Source organism: Sarcophilus harrisii, chromosome 2, assembly GCF_902635505.1.
Source record: "Sarcophilus harrisii chromosome 2, mSarHar1.11, whole genome shotgun sequence".
Classification (NCBI taxonomy): domain Eukaryota; kingdom Metazoa; phylum Chordata; class Mammalia; order Dasyuromorphia; family Dasyuridae; genus Sarcophilus; species Sarcophilus harrisii.
The window spans coordinates 220,677,360-220,700,784 of record NC_045427.1 but is presented as its reverse complement, the minus strand read 5'-3'; positions in this window follow the sequence as shown (position 1 = coordinate 220,700,784).

Here is a 23,425-nt window from a genome sequence, read left to right as displayed (position 1 = left end):
ATTCAGGTGCACCTGGGCATAGCTGTTGTACTCTGTATGAACTCATCTCAATCATCAACTGGACCTGAACAGATCTCTAACCTGTGGATGGCCAGAACTGAAACAGAGCAGGCTAGAGATAGGAGAATCAGTTCACAAACAAAAGTTTAATTAAGTTCAGATGAGGAAAATGATATTTGCATATGGAACCTCCCCCCAAGAAAGAGGGCTTTATGCTGCTAAGGCTGGGACCACTTATGTACATGAAAAGGGTAGGACCGCAACACAATCATTCTAAGTTTTGAGACAGTACTTATCATGGGTACTTCTTGGGATAACACAGGCATTCTTGGATCCCATGGAGTAATCATGGTCTCAGGTCTAGAGGGTCATGATTACTATTTAGGATACAGAACTAGAGTTCTGTGATGGGAACAAGAATGAGGTACAAGGAACCAAGAATGCAGTTACAAGGAACAGGGATTGTGAACATGTTATGGATGACCCTGGGAAATGAAGGAGCTAAATCCTTCAGTGAATACCTGGTACTGGTCCAAATTGTACACTTTGCCAGAGAGTGATATACAGTGTACAAAGTATTATTGTTGTGCAAAGCTCAGAACACATTCTGCTTGCTGAGCTTCAGCTCTGGGAAATAAGGTAATTGTGGAAATATTTTGACACAATCAATCCACAAGCATAAATGAAGCACCTACTATGTGACTGTGTGGCTAACTTGATGGAAACCCACACGTGCCCTTCTTTCCCTCATATAGATGCTTCAGCTAGATCTGTAAAGGTTGCAAACATAGAACCTCCCACCCTCACCCCCAAACAACCACTCATTGTCTCTACATGCACAGACTCAACTCTAACCTGGTACAGGGCAAAGAATTGTGTCTGGAACCAAGAAGCCTAAGTTTAAACCCCAGCTTTGTTTCTTAATAACCTTGTAACCTTATTAACTACTTCCCCCTTCTGGGTCTCAGTTTCCTGATTTGTCAACAGGATTCTAGCTAACTCCTATAGACCCTTCTAGTTCTAAATTCTGTCATATCCAGGATAGAGCTAGGTAGAAGAATTTGGAACTAGAGTGATTTGGGGCAAGTTACATTACTTTTAAAACTCCAGCTTCCTGTAAAATGAGGTTAACAATATTTAAAGTATCTACCTCACAGACAGGCAGTGATAAAAAATAGTGCAGACATTTCCATTTTATAGTTAAGAAAATAGATGCATGAGATTTCAGGGAGAGAAGATACCTCAGAGTCAATCTAATCCAATCCAGACTCCAATTACTGAGACATCCAACTGATGAGATATCAACCAGACCTTTCTGAAAGTCCTCCAAAGAGGATCAGTCAAGAAAGTAGCCTCTTCCTCTTTAAATGGCTCTATTTTCTGGGAAGCTATTCTTTACTTCAATTCAAAATAGGCCCCCATATCATTTCCACCAATTACTTCTAATTCTGCTCTCTATGGACAAATAGAAAAAATACAGTCCCTTTTCCATGTGATAGTCTTTCAAATATTTGAGAGCTCTGTGTCCCTCCTGAGTCTTCTCTTCTCCCAGAAAAATATCTTCAGTTTCCTCAACTAATATCCGTTATCTCATGGGCCCTTCACCATCCTGGCTGCTCTCCTCTGGACACTATTCCTGTCCTTCTTCAATTGTAGCACTCAGAACTGAACACGGCCCTCTATATGTGATCTGGCCTGGAAGAATACAACGTTTTTCCCTTCCTTATTCCCAGAAGCTAGACTTCTGTTAATGGAAACCAAATCACAATAGGCTTTTTGCTACTATACTACATTATTAACTCATGCTAAAGTTAAAGTCCACTGAATCCCCATATACTTTATAAACAAATCAAATCACCTCTTTTCATCTTGTATTTTGTTAAGCTGATTTTTTAAAATCAAATATAAGACTTTACCTTTATCCCTATTAAATTTCTTGTACTAAACAAAGCACAGTATCCTAATCTACTAAAATTTTTTTTTTTTTTTTTTTTTTTTTTTTTGAGATTCTATCATCAAAGAGAGCCACTTGCATCCAGAGAGAGGACTATGGGGACTGAATGTGGATCACAACATAGTATTTTCATCTTTCTTTACTGTTGAAAGAACTGATACCCATCTTCCGAACTCAAATTCTTAGAGGGATTTTGAGTAGACCTAAGGCTTAGAAAATATATTGGTTGTTTGAAAAAGCAGCATGAAAAGAACTTTCTACTTTAGAGTGTTTTCTCCATCATTTTATAAGTCTAGATAACAAAGTAATTAATCAAATTTGTAGTATTTGTCAAAATACTACATTGGTTCTGAGCAAGTATAAACTAACTCCCATACATCACTCCAATCCCTACCTTTGCTAGAAATAAGCCAAATCCCCTCTCCAGGCTGACCCATAAACCCACTGGCTCCTTCCCAATGGAGATGTGCTGCTATCATGGGGCAGATGAACCAATGCATCCTATCTAAGGAATCCTATTCTTTCCATCTTCTCTATAGCTGTACTCTCTTAAATGTGTTTTCTTTTTCAATTAAAGCATGAACTCCTTAAGAGCAAGAACTTTTTGTACAGAATCTCCAGGCTTACCATAATACTTGGAACATTGTAAAGGATTCATCACTTTCATTCTTTAAGGTACAGTGTCACTCACAGTGAAAAGCCTTGAACACAAGTCTTCACTTTAAAGTAGAAAGCTCTTTTCATGCTGCTTCTTCAAACAACCAATATATTTTCTAAGCACTAGATCTACGCCAGATCCCTCTAAGAATTTGAGTTCGGAAGATCGGTCTCAGTCTTAAGGAAGAAAGGGCAATAATTCTAGGGCTTAAATGCTCCTAAGAAAGACAAATGATGCTAATTTCCAGCTAAAGAAGGATGTATTCACTTGCATAACTTACAATGGATCATCTTTACTAAAGATGGGTTGGAGAAAGCAGTAACTAAGTCCTGAGAAGCAACAGCATGATATGGAAAAAGTCCTGGCTTTGAGATCATACCAACTAGCTCTGTGACTCTGAGGAAGTTACTGCCCCTTTCTGAGCTTTAGTTTCCTCATTTGTAAAATGCTAGATCTACCTACCTCAAAAGAATGATGAGAATAAAGCACTTTGTAAACCTTAAAATGCTATATTTTAACATGAAAGGCAGCATGGCAAAGTGGATAGAGAGCAGATCTTAAACTAAGGAAGATCTGAGTTCAAGTCCATCTCCTGATGATAACTGTCTTTACTAGTTATCTGAATGCTGGGACTCAATTTCCTCATTTGCAAGATAAGAGAATTGGACTAGATGATCGCTAAAGTCCTTTTAAATTCTAAATCTATAGCCCATTTTATCTTCTGAACAAAATTCTTCTTAGTAGTTAGAGGGAAAGCATGGCCGTGTTGGGAGATGCCCTAGAGACTATGGCCAGCAGGTGGCAATGGTGTACCAGCCTCTCCTGCTCAAAAATTGTCCCAGAATTTGTGTCTGCTGGAAGAAATTTTAGAACATAAGATTATTTATTAGAATTGGAAGAACCCATGATCATCGACCAGGCCAAGATTCTCTTTTCATTGGCAATGAAACTAAGTTTCCAATAAAAGAAAAAACATTGTATGATCTTGCTGTGATTGAGGGATAGCCCAGGGAAGAAGTCCAGTCTTTCACTTCCCAGCCAGGTCTTATTTCCTTTACCCGCCTCTCTGTAGTTTCCCATCTTGTCATAAGACCATGTTGAATGTGTATAGCACTTTACTCCTAACTGAGTCCTTTTCTATCTATTATTTCATTTGAGTAGAGAATGTCAATTCCTCAAGGACAGAAATCACTTTCTTGTTTTTTGATCCTCATAACAGTCCTGGGAGGAACTAGTATATTTAACAGATGGGTACCAGAGAGACTGAGAGAAGAGACCTACTCAAGATCAAATACCCACTAATTCATAAATTTAAGAATCAAATTCAGGACTTCTTATTATAAAAATTTTCCAATTACTTTCTAAATTTACATTTTTTTTTTAATTTTAAGTTCCAAATTTTCTTCCTTCCTCCTGCCTGTCTCTCCCTTATTCTTTGAAAAGGCAAGAAATGTGATATCAACTGTACATGGAAGTAATACAAAACATAGTTCCATATTAGCCATGTTGCAAAAAAAAAAAAAAATGGAGCAGCTACTTTATCTTGTTTGCCTCAGTTTCTTCATCTGTAAAATGAGCTGGAAAAGAAAATAATAATCCAATTCAATTTTTGCCCCCCCCCCCAAAAAAAAACCAAAATAGTTATAAAGAGTTAGATGTAACTGAAATGACTTAACAATAAAAGAAAAAAACCCATTTTATAAGGCAAGTCTGAGGTACCACTATAAATCTCTCAGATTGGCTAAGGTGATGGGAAAAATAATGACGTGTTAAAGGGGATGTGGGAAAACTGGGATGCTAATTATTGTTGGTGGGGTTGTGAACTGATTCAACCATTCTGGAGAGCAATTTGGAACTATGCTCAAAGGGCTTTTAAAAAAAACTGTACATACCCTTTGATCGAGTGTCTCTATTGGGCCTGTATCCCAAAGAGATCATAAAGGAGGAAAATGTGCAAAATGTTTGTGACATCACTTTTTGTAGTGGCAAGGAACTGAAAACTACAGTTTTCAGTGGATGCCCATCAGTTGGAGAATGGCTGAATAAGTTATGGTATATGAATGTTATGGAATATTATTGTTCTAAAAGAAACAAGCAACAGGATGATTTCAGAGAGGCCTGGAGAGACTTACATGAACTGATGCTAAGTGAAATGAACAGAACCAGGAGATTATTATGCCCAGCACCAGCACAGTTATACAATGCTCAAATCTGATGGACGTGATTCTTTTCAACAATGAGATGACTGAGGTCAGTTCTGAAGGTCTTGTGATGGAGAGAGCCATCTGCACCCAGAGGGAGGACCATGGGGACTGAGTATGGATCACAACATAGTATTATAGCTCTGTTGTTGTTTGCTTGCATTTTGTTTTCTTTTTCATTTTTTTTTCTTTTTGATCTGATTTTTCTTGTGCTGATGACAATTGTGGAGAAATGTATAGAAGAATTGCACATGTTCAACATATATTGGATTACTTGCCATCTAGGGAGAAAATGTTGGGAAGGGAGGGGAAAAATTTTGGAACACAAGGTTTTGCAAAGGTGAATGTTGGAAATTATCTATGCATGTGTTTTGAAATTAAAAAGCTTTAATAATGATTAAACAAAAAAGAAATGACACAAGAAAAGTTTAAAAAGTGAAAAAAGAATGCTTCAATCTACACTCAGAATCCATCAGTTCTCTCTCAGGAGGTAAATAGGATTTTTTGTGATGGGTCTTTTGAAATAATCTTGGATCACTGTCTTGATCAGAATAGCTAAGTCTTTCACCACTGATTATAATATTGCTGTTACTGTAACAATGTTTTCCTGCTTCTACTCATTTCTCTTTGTATCAGTTCACATAAATCTTCCTAAAATTTGGGGGTTTAGCTATTATACTAATCCATAATGAACCTAAAGGTTCTTTTGACTAGGGCTACCCTTATAATTTAAAAGAACAGATTTTGATCTCTCTGTCATTTGAAGGAGCCAGTGATCCCTCCCTCTCCTCTTTTTTTTTTTTTTCACAAAGGAGCTAAAGTGCTTGAAATAATCCCTCCATCAGTTCTTAGAGTAAAGCATTGCCCTTTTTTGACCCTTCCCTTAAGATGCAAACCACCTACCCACACAATCAGTGTTTGAATCCTTACACTTGTGCTATGTAATACTGGGCAAGTCACCTAATCTCTCTGAGCCTTATCTGTAAAATGGGAAAACTTCCTCCTTCACAGAGTTGTTACAACAACCAAATGAAGTAATCTGAAAGTGCAAGCCTCAAAGTCCATGTAAATGTTAGCTATTTTTTTTTTTTAGGAGGTTAAAAATACTACCCAAAAACTTTTCCCAGTTCCCTATTTTGGTGGACCACATCCAGATCTTTCAGAATACAAGGGAACTTCCTTAGGTTGAGTTTTGAGAGCCTCTCCCAGTCTCCTTTATTGGTTCTGGTTACTTGAACCGGGAAGGCAGATAGAAGATAATCAGTTTATTGAGCGATAATAAACAAAGTGTAGAGAGAAAGAGCTTGGGGAAGTCAAAGTCCCTAAGAAGGCAAAGAAACCACCCCACCCAATGCAACCCAGGCAATAACTATTAACTATCCTTTGCCAAAAGGATTCTCTCCAGGAAGTTTTTCATAGACTTTAGTACTGTATGGAGCATCTAATCCATCAATTCCCTTCCCCCATCATTTTATAGATAGGGAAACTGAACCCCAAGAATCCCCAGGATTATTCTTATTGTTCTGGGATATTGGAAAGAGTGCTGGCTGAATAATCATAGGCAAAAATAATCACCTCGGTTTCATCATCTGTAACATGGAAATAATATTTGCACTACCATCTTCTTGGGGATTGTTGTGAGGAATATATTTTGTAAATCTTTAAGTTCTCTAAAAGTGAAATAAAAATAATAATAATTGATAATATCACTAGAAGAATTTGTCACCTTAGGTAATAAAGGAATCATCAAACCATAGAATTAGAGCAGAAAGGGGCCTTAAAAGTCATCTAGACCAATCCTCTCATTCTAAAGATGAGGAAACCAAGCTGGAAAGAGGTGAATTGATTTACCCAAAAGCATACAGAAATAAATGGAAGAATGTGAACCTTTTCTGAAGAAATAGTATATCAATAGAGCAGCCCCTTTGTGTATGAGTGGGGTGTGGGATATCCAAGAAGGACTGGCACTTCTAGTATGAAGGCTTTTCAGTGCTGTTCATCCACCTTTGATGTACAACTTCACCCACCTTTGATGTACAACTTCACCCAACTCTTACTTTGGCTGCAAGTAGAATGTGCAATAGTCATACCCCAGTAAAATCATCTCAGCAGATGAATCAAGAAAACAATCTGTTCCAGTGCCACACCAGGCACTGTGGAACACTTAGAGTTTGATCAGACATCAAAGATGCCAATATCATCCACTGCATCGCAAGCCATTGCCATTCATTTTTACTTTTTTCTTGCCATTGGACTTCAATAAATTCTGGAAGAGTGAAGGTGATGACTTTGTGCAAAGTGTTTCTCACTTAAATCTAATTCACTCAAAGAGCCAAGTCATCACCCCATGGTCTTCTTTTAAAATGAAGGACGAGCAACAACAATAATAACGATAATGTACTAATTACAGTGAATATTTTTATAGTATCTGCTATGGTACCAAGTACTGTTCTAAGCTCTTTATCATTATTATCCCATTTGATCTTTGCAACAACCTTGGATACTGTTATTATCTCCATTTTATAGTTGAGGAAACTGAGGCAGGCAGCAGTTAGAATGCTAGAATGTATATGAAGTGAAATTTGAACTCAGGTCTTTCAACCTACAGGCCCAATACTCTATCCCCTGTGCCATGTAACTTCAGTGACAGTGAGAGTAAGGGTTTCAAGGAACTGGGAATCAGGAGCACTAATGTATTCTAATTCCCAAGTATGACATTTTTTCTACTGCTTTGGATCTTACTATCCTAGAGAGTGAGATGCTTCCACAAAAAGGCATTCAGAATGCTCCAGGCATCAGAACTGTTTTCAGAGAAAGAAACTTCTAAGTGGGAGATCAAGGTAAGCTTTGAGGTTTGATTAGGACACTCATACCAAAAAGGGAAATGTTGGTGGAGCAGCTGTCTTGTTGGGTAGGCAACTGTGTTATTTGCTTTGGCAATGTTTTCTGCACATCCTGGCTTCATCATTTGCCAACCACTGGCAAGTTTACTAAATCTCTGAGAGGTAATAGAAGGCTATTGACATATACCACCTATGTGTGGTACAGGGCTATTTACCATTGCTGTTTAGAACTAGGTAGATTAAGGAATTCTTCCTTTGATGTGGAAAAAATAGAGACACTAATGCACTATTAGTGGAATTGTAAGCTGGTTCAACCATACTGGAAAACAATTTGGAACTATGCCCAGAGACCTATAAAACTGCAAATACTCTTTGACCCAGCAACACCACTACTGAATCTATAAACCAAAGAGATCAAAGGAAAAGGAAAAGGACTTAAATGTACTAAAAAAATATTTTAATAGCTCTTTTTGTGGTGGCAAAAAATTGAAAATTGGGGAATGGGTTAGATGCTGCTGCCTCACCAACATCACCAGGTTAAGACTCATATCAAATTCTTTGGGGGAAAAAAAAGATAAAAAAAGACTAGAGCTCTAGGCACATGTGGGATCATACATTGTAGCTAACAGAAAGCACAATACCTTGGGAGTCATTGGAAGATTGAGCATAGCCTGGGATGGTAATTTCCAGATAAATCAGCTGTCTCTGTCAATACAAGGGTCTCATTCTCCTCTAACTCTTCAGAATCTTTAGGATCCTGACTTGAAGGATCTCCTTCCACAAGGATGTGGTCATCTTAAGGGCACCTAGAAAGAGAAAAAGCATCCAACAGGATTTGGGAAAGAACATCCAGCTCAGTGTTCACATGACAATTCTAGCCATCTTGCATAGACCAGGAGCAGGGGTAGGTGGCAGAATGACTGAGAGGTAGAGAGAGAGAGAGAGAGAGAGAGAGGGAGGGAAAGAGGAAGAGACTGAGATACAAAGAAAGAGAAGAAGAGGGAGAGAGGGAAGGAAGAGGGAGAAAGAGGAAGAGGTGGGAGGAGAGGAGAGAAAGAGAAAGAGATAGAGAAAGATTACCATCACCACCACTGCTCACCAGAGTAATTGGGAAAAGAGTAAAAATGGTTCCAGTTGTAGGTAGGACAGGTCTTTTGCTGCATTGCTAGACAATTGAGGCCCACCTTGTCTCTTCAGTTTTATTTGTTATGCCCCTCTACCTACCCCACTTACTCCTAAGGACTCTCTTCTTCAATAAAACTGGATCATCTGTCTCTCTCATTTATATATAGGCTTTTGCTTATTATAAGGGACTTATTATAGTCCCTATGAACAGAATACCAACCCCCCCACCCAAAATCCTAACTTTTTTCAAAGCCAAACTTAAGTCCTGCCTTCCCAAATCTCCTCCTGCCCCACCTTTATCTTCAGCACTCTGTTTATGCCTCTAATTGATGAGGATTCAATGGTGAATTTGAATCATCTGTTTGCTAGTTAATTTTCCTAAAGTTCCATGACATCAGAACTTGTGTTTTATCCAAACCTGGTGTATTTTGTAACATGGAACTCAGCTCTGCACCCAGTAAGTCTGTGGAGAATGCTATGGAAGAATCTGAGATGTACCATATGTCCTTGGCCCATAAATTGCCTTTAAGGTATCATAAAAGCACTTTAAATTGTATATAGTAACTATCAACATAATACTGAATTTCATCTGCCTTTTTACTGAGCCAAGAATCCTGCATCTCTCATTTGCACTTTACTTTTGATGGAACTAAATGTTGCCTTGTTAGAGAGAAATGAACTATTCTATGGATAAATCTTGTGGAATTCTCATTTTTCATTTAGCAGCTTCTGAATTTCCTCATTTTCATCTTGATGTTTGCAAGTGTTCTAGCCCAAATGGATACATGTAATGCTATACACTAAATCTTTGAAAACTGTCCACTCCTCTGTTTTACTGTTAACAAACATGTATTGGCTCAGCCTTCCCTGATTCTGAGGGAGGTAAACATGGGAAAATAATACAAGTGATCACTTTTGACTAACACGTAAATAGAAGTGAATCAGAGTGGTATAAAGTTGTAGGCCTAACTCTCTTCCAGAGTCATCAGGGTCCAATTCAAAACTCAAGATAACTGGAAATGGTTCAGGACATAGAGGAGGGCCTTGATATCTTCTAAGCACCTTCTTAGAAGCATCTGCTTCAAGCCCCTTCATAGATGTTGGAATAAATTATTCTCATCTGCCCATTCCAACAGAGGAAGTCTTCACATGCTTAGAGTAGATTGCTCCCAGAGACCTAAACCCCTGGTTTTGTCCATTGACCAAAAAAAATTACCAGGGTATGGCTGCTGAGTATACTAAAACTTCCTAGAGCCACAGGTCACAGTTGCATAAATTAGATGGAAACCAAAAGTGGAAAGCACTTCCTAAATACCAGTACATCCCACAGGATAAATAGTAAAGAATCAAAAGATGGAAAATCCATTCTCCCTTGGGTGGCCCCAAGGCTTTGTTGCAGTTTCCTGAAGATCAGCCATCATCCCTATCACTTGTCCAGTCTACCCTACCTCACTCCAAAGCCCAAGCTTGTTCTCCTCCTGCTCTGCTAGTTCTTTCTCCGCTTCTTCACCTCCCTTCCTCGTGCCCCCCTCAGCAACCCTGCCTGCACATGCCCTACTGGTTTCAGGACTGGTACTTCTCCTTTCCTCCCCACCCCAGGGTGCTCCAGGCTAAAGGGAGAGGCCTCTTAGCCTCTTAGAACAGGTTGGGCCAAAGCTCTGGTAAGCAAAAGGCTCATAGGTAATTTCCTGGGCTGTCAGTGATGGAAGGAACCTGAGTTCAACTACCTCATTTTTTTAGGAAGAAAGGAGAAGCTGAAACCCGCAGAAGGGAAGACACTGGCCCAAGGCCACAGAGTCAACAAGAGCTGGGTGTCTAAGTCTCCTGACTCCTGGTCCAGGGATATTTCCGGGTTCAAACCTACTTTTTTCAGGAGCAAACAGCAAATAAAACCTAACGTGGAGGAATTCAGGCAGAGGAAGATTGTGTTTACCTTTGTTTACATTCATATGAAGGAACTGGAGGCCAGACCAAAAAGAAAGGCCCCTCTAGCCAAAGACTAGCAAACAGATGTAGAAATGGTAAGGGGTGGAGGGGTGGAGGGGGGATTTCCTCCAATATCTTCTCTGATAACAGTCAAATAGGGAAGCCTACTCCACACCCCAAAAGCCAGATTTGCCTATGACCTTGTGGGCTCAGAATATGGCCAACTGCTTCCCAGAATTACCCTTCCCTCCCTCTCATTGTGGGGCATATTTTAGAACTCTCCTGTCCAAATTCTATTTAGGACTCTCTATTTTCCTAGGAGTTAGCCTTACCTGTATTCCTGAGATTAACAGCTCAAAGTCATAAGATTCTTATTCCAGAAGGGCCCCTCCCACATCTTCATCCTCCACCAGGGCCCCAGAGAAGTAGTGGGCTTCATAGAGGTCTTGGGGGCCATCACTTCCATCTCACAAATCTTGCTAAAAAGAAGTGAAGGACTGTTGGTCAACAGTGTTACTATATTGGGTATTCAAAGGGATCTTCCAAGCCTATTGCTTACCAACTACTGAATCCTTTTTCCTCTGAACCAAGAGAAACCTAAGTTTTTCTCTAATTATCTGAGACCTTGAGTCTTGATTTTCCTCGTGAAGGACTATGAATAATGTATATTCCTCAAGCAGACAACTCAATAAATGGGCCTGACCAGATTCATCTTCTGCCAGGAAAATGAAGCTGACCAGTTACTAGGGGAAAGGGAGGAGGGAAGGAAAGAAAAGGAGAAAAAGAGAGAAAGAGAGATTTCATGTTACTAATTATGTTAACAACTATCAAAGAAATGAGATAACAAAATCAATATGTATAGTTGTAAACTTGGAACTGACACCCAAAGCCATAATTTTCAATAGTCAAATATATTACATTGAAACAAAATCACTTTATCTCAACTTTCTTTGTATGACTGGTGACAAGAAATGACTATGATAGATTATGTGAGATAATACAGTCAATAAACCAAGGGGTTAACCTTCTGTGTGGGATAATGATCCTTAGCAAATTAATATCAGAGACTCTCAAAGTAAAAAAAAAAAAAAAATGGCAAAAAAAAAAAAAAAAAGGATTTATTATGATCTCTCTAGAAAGGGCAGCTCCTAACAGACAAGGTGTTAGTAGAGAAGTACAAAGCACAAACTGCAAAGCACAAGATTTAATAGACCAGAAACCCCCCCTCCACCACACCGTTTCTCCCATTATCTGGGAGAGTACAGGATTACTCTCTAAACACAGAAGTCTATTCCAGAAACAAAAGAATATTAGTAAATAACAAACTCTTAATTTAAATTTCCCTAGAGGACTGCTATATAAGCAGATATTCTTGAATGAGAAAATTCTGTTACCTGCATTCCTAAAGCCACCATCAACTTTAAAAGAAATACTTAAATTCTAATTAAGAAGTGGTGGGAAACAAGAGAGAAAATGTTTATCCAAGACAATCAAACACCTGCAACTCTTTAGCTATTGTTCAGTTTATTATTGCAAAGTCTCAAGGCTATATTTTCAAGAGAAGTTTTCACTCAATTTGTCTGATACACCTCAAACACTCAAATGGCATTTTCTGGAGTGGTTACAACTATTAAGACATGATAGAAGTTGGAAGTTCTTAAGAGCTTAATTGATCCTATGCATGATATTTAGAAATGATTGGTGCTTTGTAAATATCATGCTATGACCATGTAAGTATTAAATGATGATTCTGGACATTTAACTCAAGAATTAAATATGGGTTTAGTTATGCATATTATAAACCCATAACTGTGTACTTGATGTGCTTATGTATACAACAGAAAGTTGTACTAATTCATGTAGTAAATTTAGCATCAGGAAATTAGTGAAACCTGTGTACATGGATTTTTTTTTTTTTTAAGGAAATTGTAAAAATATGTGTCATTTCCTAGTGGATATATACCCTTTCAACAGATCAACAAAAAACTTAGAAAGTTATAACCATCTAAAGTGCTGTTGGGAAAATATTTCTCAATTTTGATTTCCCAAACCAGAACTCTCTCTGAACAAAGAAGAGATTTTAAAAGCAAATTAATCACAGAGATGTTAATTCTTGCAGAAATCAAGACATCTGGAATGTTTTGAGGGAGGATGCTCAACCTGTTTTATTGTTGTAGAATGGATTCTTACACTAGGGAAAGGATTGGCCTAATGTAATTTTAGGATTCTAGGATAGGAAGGTTATAGGTTGTTTAGCAGGAAAGTGACATGATAGAGTTTCATAGTCTTCTTCCCATCCCTCTGAAGTCCTGGGGGAAGAAGCCAGAATTTGGACTTAAATGAAAAGGTTATCAGTATTCAGTGCAATAGGATAGTCACCATGAACCTGCTACCCCCAACAGCATCCTGGTCCCCTTTGCAAAGTGGAATTTATACTGAGAATGCTGAGCTGATTCAATTTTGGGGAAAATATAAGTATAATTGACTATATAAATAATAAAACAACAAAAATCAAATGATTATACTCAACAGATTCGGAAAAAAGTACTTGATCAGTATACAACACCCATTCCTATTAAAACTCCAAACAAAATTACCCTCCTTCCTCAGACTGACCTTATTTTACCTCCAGAATGACCTCTTTTTCTTCCCCAGAAGTACAACTTTTCTACAAAGGTGTTTAGTCTCTCTGCCCTGGGCTAAGATTCAAAGACATTTCCCCTTCATTATCCCATTCCATTCTAACCACAGCCCTGTCAGAATGACACCACAACAGATAGCATCATTAACATCATCAATAGAAAGGAAGTTATTTACTCAGACCACACACATTCAAAAAACTGGGAAGTTTTTGATGTTATAAGGAAGGAAACATTCTCACTTTCCCTTAAGAGGAATTTCACATATTCTATGTATCTTGCAAAATGATAAAGATATCTGGGAAACACCCAATCTGAAAAACATCAGATCCCAAGGTTCTTTCCTGAATGTCCACAAGGCATGCCAAGCACAGAGAGATGGGGCCAGTGATAGAAAGAACACAGGAGCATTTCAAGATCATCTCAGGATCATCTCAGCAGATGGCTTTTTTTTAAGCAGCAGTATGGTATCTTGGGGAAAGTATAGGATATGGAGTTAAAAGAAACTTGGCTTGAATTTGCTAATGCTACTTGCTACTCAAGTGATCTTGGGCTAGTTGCTTCTCCTTTTCCTAATTTAAAAAATGAGAAGGCCAGACTAGTCAATCTCTAAGATATTTTCCAGTTCTAAATTCCATGATACCCTCTATATGAGAAAACCAGGGACAGGTAATAAGAATCATAGTACAAGGTACTCCTAGTTTAGCTAAGCACTGCCTGACTGCCTCCTTCACTCATATATTCATCTCCTTATCACTCACTTTTTCATTCAATAGCATCTGCTATGTGTATGATTCCTAAGAATATGATCAGAAGACTGAAGGATGTTGGAGAGGGAATTATCAAATAAGGAATTCTAACAGTTAAGGATATGGGGAAATGGAATAAAATTATATGTAGGCCTGAATAGGAAGAATTTAGTGATAAAAGGAATGGTATTTATAACAGTAACTTTGGACTATTACTAAATTAACAATTATTAAATAATCATATAGCATGTAAAATTCTTGGTGAAGAAATCATTACTACTCTATCTTTCCAGTAATGCAAATGGATGGATTTGCTACAGAATCCTATGAAATTCCTTCTATGACATAAATATATCAGCTACTTGGGAAAGCAAAAACAGAAAAAGAAAAATACAGACTAATTAGTCTAATGTTGATGTAAAATAAATAGAATACTAACAAGGACATTACAATAATATATCACAAGGATTATCCATTAAGATCAAGTGGAATTTATACTGAGAATGCTGGGCTGGTTCAATTTTGAGAAAAATATAAGTATAATTGACCATATCAATAACAAAACAACAAAAATCATATGATTATCCTTAACAGATGCAGAAAAAGTACTTGATCAGTATACAAAACCCATTCCTATTAAAAACATTAGAGAGCAGAAGAATAAATGAATCCTTTCTTTTTTATGTTTTAATATTTTTATTTTTCCCAGTTACATGTAAAATAATTTTTTACATTTTTTTTAATTTTAGTTCCAGATTCTCCCCCTTCTTCCCCATATCCTTCCATCAAGAAGGTCCATGTGAAATTATGCAAAGCATTTCCATAAAAGTCATGTTGCAACAGAAAATACAGATTTCCCTACACACACACACACACACACACACACACACACAAATAAATAAAACTCAAGGAAAAAAAGAATAAGAAAAAAAATTTTAAATATGCTTCAGGCTATATTCAGACCTAATGAGCATTTTTCATCAGAAGTCCTTCAGAGTAGTCTTGGATTATTGTATTTCTGAAAATAGCAAAGTCATTCATAACTGATCATCCCACAATTTTGCAATTACTATGTATATAGTATGTTTCACTGTGCTTGAGTTCATGAAGGACTTTCCAAATTTTTCTGATAATATTCTTCCCATCATTTCTTATAGAACTCCATAATCACATACTACAGTTTAGTCAGTCATTCCCATTTGATAGACATTACCTCAATTTCCAATTCTTTGTTCTGAGAAAAGAACTGCTATAAATATTTTTATACCTATAGATTTTTTTCCATTAAAAAAAATCTCTTTTGAGATTCATGCCTGGTAATGGATAGTTAAGTCAAAGGCATAATTTTATAACCTTTGGGGAATAGATCATACCTTTTAATCATTTATCAAGTGGGGAATGGCTCTTTTTTTTCTGACAAATTTGACTCAGTTCCCTTTACATTTGAGAAATGAGACCTTCATCAGAGAAACTTACTTCAAGACTCTTTTCACAATTATTATTGCTAACTGTATATCCCCCTGTTTATTCTACTCTGTCTTTCCTTTCACCCTGTCCCTTTTCAAAAGTGTTTTGCTTCTGATCAGCGCCTCCCCCAGTGTATCCTCTTTTCTATCACTTCCCCCTCCTCATATCTTCTTCCCCTCTTACTTTCCTACAGGGTAAGATAGATTTCTATATCCATATCAAATGTATATTTTATTTTCTTTTTGAGATAGAAGTGGTGAGAGTAAGGCTCACTCACTTTCCCTCCCTCCCTTTCTTCCCCTAATGGAATCTTTCCATTATAAAATGGAAATAAGTAAATAAGTAGCATCTATTTAAAACCAAGATCAATAAAGATAAACTAGAAGTTTTCCCAGGGAGATCAGGGATGAAACTAAGATGTACATCATTATTCATTTTTTGTGCTAGAAATATAGAAATATTTGTAATGGTTGTAATAAAACAAAAAAAAAAGGCAATTGAAAGAGCAAGAATAGACAATAAGGAAATAAAGTATTGCCCTTTTACAGACATGATATAATGGTATACTTTTTGAATCCTAGAAAAACAATAAAAACATTAGTTGAAACAACAATGTTTGCAGGTTACAGAAAGACTTCTATGAACTCATACATAGGGAAGTAAACAGAACCAGGAGAACATTGTATACAGTAAAAACAAGTTTGTAACTATTGAAAGCCTTGGCTAATCTGAACAATAAAATTATTCAAGACATTTCCAAAGGACACAATGATGAAAATGCTCTCTCCCTCTAAATAGAGAACTGATGAACTATGAGTGCAGATTGAAACATTGTTTTTCTCTTTCATATTTTTCTTTCTTTTCTTCTCTATTTTTTTAACATTACTAATTTAGAAATACGTTTTACATGATTTCATATGTATAATGGGTATCATATTGCTTGCCTTTTCAACCATAGGAGATGTGAAATAGAGGGGAAATTTTTAGAATTCTAATTTTTTAAATGAATGTTAACAATAAATCAATTTTGAAAAATTTTTAAACAAAGAAATAAAGTCCTTGAAGCAATTTTTTTTCCCCTGAGACAATTGGGGTTAAGTGACTTGCCAGGGTCATAAAAAGCACAAATAAACAGGACATCTTTGAAAACTACATATAGAGTTTATTAATTTTAAAATCAAGTGGTATGAAGTAAAAATTTATATTGCGGTAGAATCCTTTTTTTTATTCTATGTATATAGAAATACAATGTATTTTCTGATTCAGAATATTAAAATAAATCAATACCCTAAGGTCTAATTTTATAACATTCCTTAGACTTTTGGATGAGCACATCTCTACTGAAAGTCTAGTCATGGGTTCTAATATTGTCACCATCATTAATATATTGATCATATCAATGAACTCTTTTGATTTCCCAGTAATAATATCTCAGATATTTATTCACAGGGTTATGAGATAATGATTGTGAAAGTTGTTTGAAAAGTCAACAACCAATGAAATAGACTTACTTCTTAAGATGGCCTAAGGGGTAAATGAAATTTCAAGAAGGATTTGGCACCAAATCTGAGCCTGCTTAGAGACATAAAAGGATCTATAAGTAAATCTGATGTAAGTCAGACCAAACTGGTCTCTATATTTGTACCAGGCTGCTCTATGTTTTCTTTTTGTTTTTAATAAATGCCCTTACCTATATTAAAATAGATTATGCATCTACAGGCCATGTGACACAATGCATAGAGAGTTGCCATGAGAAGAGGCAGGGCCAAGACGGTGGATTAGAAGGAAGCAGAATGGTAAGCTCTGCCCCAGCAAAATTAAAAGAAAAAATCTTTTCTTCAAACAAATCTAGAAAATATACTAACTTGAATCCTAATGGGGAAATCCAGATAAAATCACAGTGAGTTATTTGTTCAGATTGGCATAGGAAGACACAGAAACTAGGAATGGGTTTTAGCCAGAAGCACACTGCAGACTGAGTTCTCCAGTGCGCAGGGAGAGGTTATACACCAGGGCAAGAGAGGATCTTAGACCCACATGCAGAGGACTGGAAAAAGTACTAACTGGAAGCTTTGATGCCAACTGGAAACTTTGTCACCTACTCCCCATTTCTGGATCACCAAGACTTAAATGACAACCAAGACCAGACTGAGAAGGCAACCAGTACTCAGTGGTGATATTGAGATTCCTAGGGAATCCCAAGGTGGTGTACAGAGAAAGGAACAAGTTCAGAAGCTGGCAAAGAAATCTCCCACCAAAAGGAAATCCTATTTTTTTTTTCACTCTAAACCAGCAGATGAAATCACAGATCTTGTCAAAATTTGTTTCTTTTATTTAAAGGAGATTATTGACCTCTAAAATTGATACCTTGTGCTTAAGGAAGTGGAATAGCTGGGTGACAAAGTACATAGAATATTGGACCAAATAAGGAAGACTTGAATTCAAAGCCTGCCTAGATATTTATCAGCTATGTGACCCCTTAATCACTGTATATCTCTTAGATTTCATTTCCTTCTATAAACTGGGTATAACAATAGCATTTTCCTCCCAGCATAGTTATGAGATTAAATGAGATAGCATAGATAAAGCACTTTGCAAACTTTAAAGCTTTAAACAAATGCTAGATGTGATGATTATTAGAGCGATTCCCAAGGAAAAAAATCCAAGAAGAGCAATATGGCCTGGACTTCCCAGAAGTCTGGGGTACAAGTAGGGATTCTCTACTTTCTAAGAGAACTTTAACTTTGGGCAAATCCTTTCCCCTCTCTGGGTCTCAGTTTTCTCATCTATGTAATGGGGGGGGGGGGGGTGTGAAACCAAGGGTCCATGAGGTCTTTTAAGAAAGCATGCCCAACCAATGCATATTGGTGGAGTTGTGAAAAGATCTAACTATTCTAGACAGCAATTTGAAACTATGTCCAAAGGGTTATCAAATTATACATAGCCTTTGATCCAGCAATACCACTACTGGGTTTGTAACCCAAAGATATAAAAGAGGGGAAAAGACCCACAAGTACAAAAATGTTTGTAGCAGCCCTTTTTTTGGCAAGGAATTGGAAATTAAATTGATGTCCATCAGCTGGGGAATGACTGAATATATTATGCTATATAAATGTAATGGAATAATAATGTTCTATAAGAAATGATGAGCAGAATGATTTCAGGAAAGCCTAGACTTACATGAAATGATGCTAAGTGAAGTGAGCAGAACCAAGACAACATTGTTCACAGCAACAAGATTATGTGGTGATCAATTGTGATGGGCTTGGCTTTTTTCAGCAATGAAGTAATTCAAGGCAACGCCAATAGACTTGTAATGAAAAGTGTTATCCATATTCAAAGAGAGAACTGTGGGGATTGAATGTGGATTAAAGTATAGATAGTATTTATACCTTTTTGTTGTTTGTTTGTTTACTTGCTTGCTTGTCTTTTTTTATGTTTTTTTTTTCCATCTTTATCTGACTTTTCTTGCACACTATGGAAATATGGAAATATGTTTAGAAGAATTGCACGTGTATCCTATATCAGATTGTTGATATCTTAGGGATGGAGTAGAAGAGGAAGAATTTGGAACACAAGGTACTCCAAGGTGAATGTGGCAAAGGTTTTAATGTTGAAAACTGCCTTTGCATGTATTTGGAAAAATAAAATACTATTTTAAAATATCTTTAAAATTAAGAAAAAGAAAGAAAGCATGTCTAGTGAGTTGCTAAACTGTGTATACCCTTTAACTCGGCAATATCACTTTTAGGTTTATTTCCAAAGATGATTAGGGGAAAAGGGAAAGAACTTTTATGTCTATAGCAATTCTCTTTGTGGTGGCAAAGAACTGGAAACTGTGGGGAGGCCCATCAATTGGGGAATGGATGAACAAATTATGGCATATAATTGTGATAGAATGCTACTATTTTACAAGAAATGATGAGCTCATTGATTTTAGAAAAACATGAAAAGAGTTGCACAAAATAACAAAGAGTCAAATAAGCAGAACCAAGAGAATATTGTATACGGTGATAGCAATATTGTTTTAAGAATGATTTTGAGTAAAAAAGTCATTTTGACTAATATAAATATCTAAATTAATTATAAAGCCATGTAAAGAAAGATACTATCTGTACCCAGGGAAAGAACTGAAAAATAGAAGTATGTATAGAATAATTTTACATATATATCTATTTGTGACTAATGTAGCAATTCAGAGAAATATCCTGGGTTATTGGCAAGGTTCAGATCTCCTATCCTACCCTGACATGGCTTTAGTCTTTCAGCTTCAGAACATTTCTGACAGTGTTCTTGTCTTCAGAAAAGGGCAGATGTTTAAGATATTTTCTCCCTCCAGGCACCTGATGCCTGGTTATCAAAACCAAAATGTTTCAATTCAAGATTAACAATGAGTTGAACCCTGAAGGCTTAAAACATCCATTTGTCAGCATTGTTCATCACTAGCCTGTGCTCAGAAAAAGAAACAAAGGCAAAACAAGCCCACCAAGAATTGGAAGGTCCAGAAAACTTATCTCAGTCTTATCAAGGAAACACATGTTTCTCCTTACCACGTGCTTTTGCCTTAAGTCACTTCAGGGAAGAATGACAATTTCTCTCTCCTATATGCTCTTATTTTAGTCTAGAAATCCAAAAGGGAGAAAGTATGAAAAAAAAGAAATCCTTTCTTCCAAGCGTGTAAGTTATTTCTGCTCTATTCAAGAGTCCACAGAGGGAAGTAGGACTATTCTCCTGAGTCATTTAATAATTCATACTAAGGCAGTTTATAAGTTGTAGACCAGTTAGAGGAGTACACTGTGTCCTTCCAGCAAGAGCCAAAGACCTATATCAAGCTACATAAGATAATGTCCCTTTCCTACAAAGGACCATACACTATAATCTCATTAAGTAAATTGGAAAACCAACAGAACTGATCAGGGTTCTATATGAAGTCCCTTGCAGCTGGAAAGGACTAGCTGATTCTAAATTTAAAAGATTTTGTCCCACACCAAGTTCTTGTACCTTCCAAAAAAAAAAAAAAAAAAAAAAGGAAAAAGCTACCTCCTGATTCCAATCCTTCTCACTTTCAAAAAAGACAGAAAATTCAGAAAGAGTGACTCCATCATCTCAACTTTATTAGAACTTAATATTTCTTCAATTCAGAGCCTCAGGCTCTGAACATATTGGTTTAGCCAAAACTTCACTGAGATCCACAACCAATCAGACAGAACTGTCTCATGACTTTAATCTGTCAGGCACAGGTACCCAATTTATAAGCCAATCAGATAAAAAATATCTGATACGCCAACCAGTCAGGCACAAGTGTTCACTGTCCACAACCAGTCAGACACAGATGGATATGAAAAGGAGAGCAATTCTTTATCGGACAGAAAGAGAGTCATCAATGTTGTAACTTTTCAAAGCAGGTCCCTTCAAGATTTTGGCAACTACAAGATCTTTAGGATCCATTTTCTTCTTCCCCTGGTAAAGGGTAAGTGGAGAAGATTGATTTCATAGCTCACAAGAAAAAGTAACTTAATAAGCTGACTCCTCATTCCCCATTCCCACCTCTACCCCAAGGAAAGAGAGGAAAAAGTTCCACCCCCTGGAGTCTCTACAGAGATAAATGTTTATGATGAATCTTAGAATTGGCTAGAACTTCTGAGATCTAACTGAGTTCCTTTGTTTTACAGATGAGGTAAATAAGGCTAGTGAGAAAAAAGGCATTTCCCTAAGGTTATGTAGCTATATATTCACCAAGAACTAGGACCACCAAGTGAATCTTATCTCTTGAAACAGTTCTTCTACTAGGGATCTGACCTTGCTCTGTCTGGGAATGAATTCACCAGTATCCCTATCTCTTGGGTCACTAAGGAGGACAAGTGTTGACAATTTTCAGAAAATTCATTGTTCCCTAATGCTCCCAACACAAGTGAAATGGCCAACATGACAGAGACACCTCCCAGTAAACATACTCTGTTGCCTCCTGGAGACTCAGTCCTAGCTCACAATCCAATCCCTACCTTTGTTTTTTGTTTTGTTTTGGTTTACTTTTGGCAGATTTGAGCTAGGTGAGTCTGAACACTAAAAGGTGAAAAAGAGAAAGATTCCCTGACAAGGTCTGAGAACAGGAGGAAAAGAGGTAGAGCCATGAAGACATTGTTCAATCATTTGTTCATTGTTTGTTCTTCCATTCTCAAAGATTATCATGACAACATAAAAGATGGTGTCATGACTTGCAAATAAATAGGATTTAAGTGAGGAATGGCTACGCAAAGTTACCAGCCTTACTCTCTCCTCTAGAGTCATCTGGGTCAAATGGTAAGCTATATATCAGCAGGACTGGAAAATGCCAACTACCATGATCAGATGGGAGGAGCTCTGGACCAAGAAGCAAGAGACGTCCCCTATTCTGTTCCCATTAGCTGTGTGACTTCAAAAGAATCTCATTTTCTCCGAATCTCAGTCTCCTACTGTACGGTGTTGTCCTAGATGCCTTAACTAGCCTTCAATCTGTGAAGATCAGAGAAGAAAAAGGACTCCCTCCCAAAGTGGGCAAAAGTATTTCTTTGTCAAATGAATTTTGGGGCGTCAGGGTTTGTAGCCTCAATATAACTTTTGTCACAACTGCTTAGGCAACACCTAAGAACCCCCTCACATTGGTTGGGTGATTTATCTTGGTACATTGATATCTTCATTTGGTTTTGGAGTCTGCAAACCTGGATTCAGGTTCCAACTCTAAGATTTATGGGTCTTGTGACATTAGTCAAGGTAACATCTTTGGTGACTTTAATTCCACGTGAGCAAAATAATAATCCTTGTCTTATCAATCCTTGTCTTACAAGCTCATTATGAAGAACATGCTTTACAAGTTATTAAAAGTGTTATAAAACATTTATTGGATTACTTGCCATTTAGGGAAAGGAGTAGAAGGAAGGGAGAGAGAAAAAAAAATTGGAACACAAGATTTTGCAAGGGTGAATGAGGAAAATTATCTATGCATATGTTTTGAAAATAAAAAAAGCTTTATTTAAAAAGTGTTATAGAAGTGTGAGCTATAATGATGATTATTATGATAGTGGAGGCTCCCTCCCCCTTTCTATTACATACACCAATACCCAGCCATCACCAAAACCAACCAGAAAAGGCTTATCCTTTGCCTTTCCTTCTCTTCTTTTTCCCATACTACTCTCCAAAGGCTGACTTTCATCCGAATTTTACCCATACAATAATCATGTTTTGTGTGTGTGCTGACAGAGAATTTTCAGAAAGGGAAGAATATGCTATACCCAAGCTAAAGTTCCCAAAGTGATGACCTAGACTGTACAATCCACTTAGAATAGCCCATTTTTAAGCATTTGCCACTTACCTAATTCCTTGGCAAGCAGACCATGTCCTCTCTGATTTAGGGAGGCAGCTCTAGCTCAGCTGGTGTCAACAAATACCTGAAGTTTCTATACAAAGCAGTAACTAAGTAGGAGTATCCAGGCCTTTCCCACAGACACTAGTTTTTTTCTGGGTACTCCTGAGATTAGAGATCCAGACCCTTCTTTGTTCTAGGCTGATATCCCATAGACCTGCCCTCTGTGTCCTGCACTGACCTAGAACTCTTCTGGTGCCTCCAAAAAGATTTTGTTCCAATATGGAAATATGTTTCAAAGACTTGTACATATATAATCTATATTAGATTATTTGCTGTCATAGGGAAGCTTGAGGTGGGGAAGAAAGAGATAAAAATTTTGGAACACAAGATCTTGTAGAGGGCTGAAACTCTTGAGTCGTTGCACTGAGATCAGTTCAAGCACTTAGGGCTAATTACTGATTGGACAATATTCTATGGGCATATGCTTGGAAAATGATCCTTCCCACTATCCTGTACTGGCT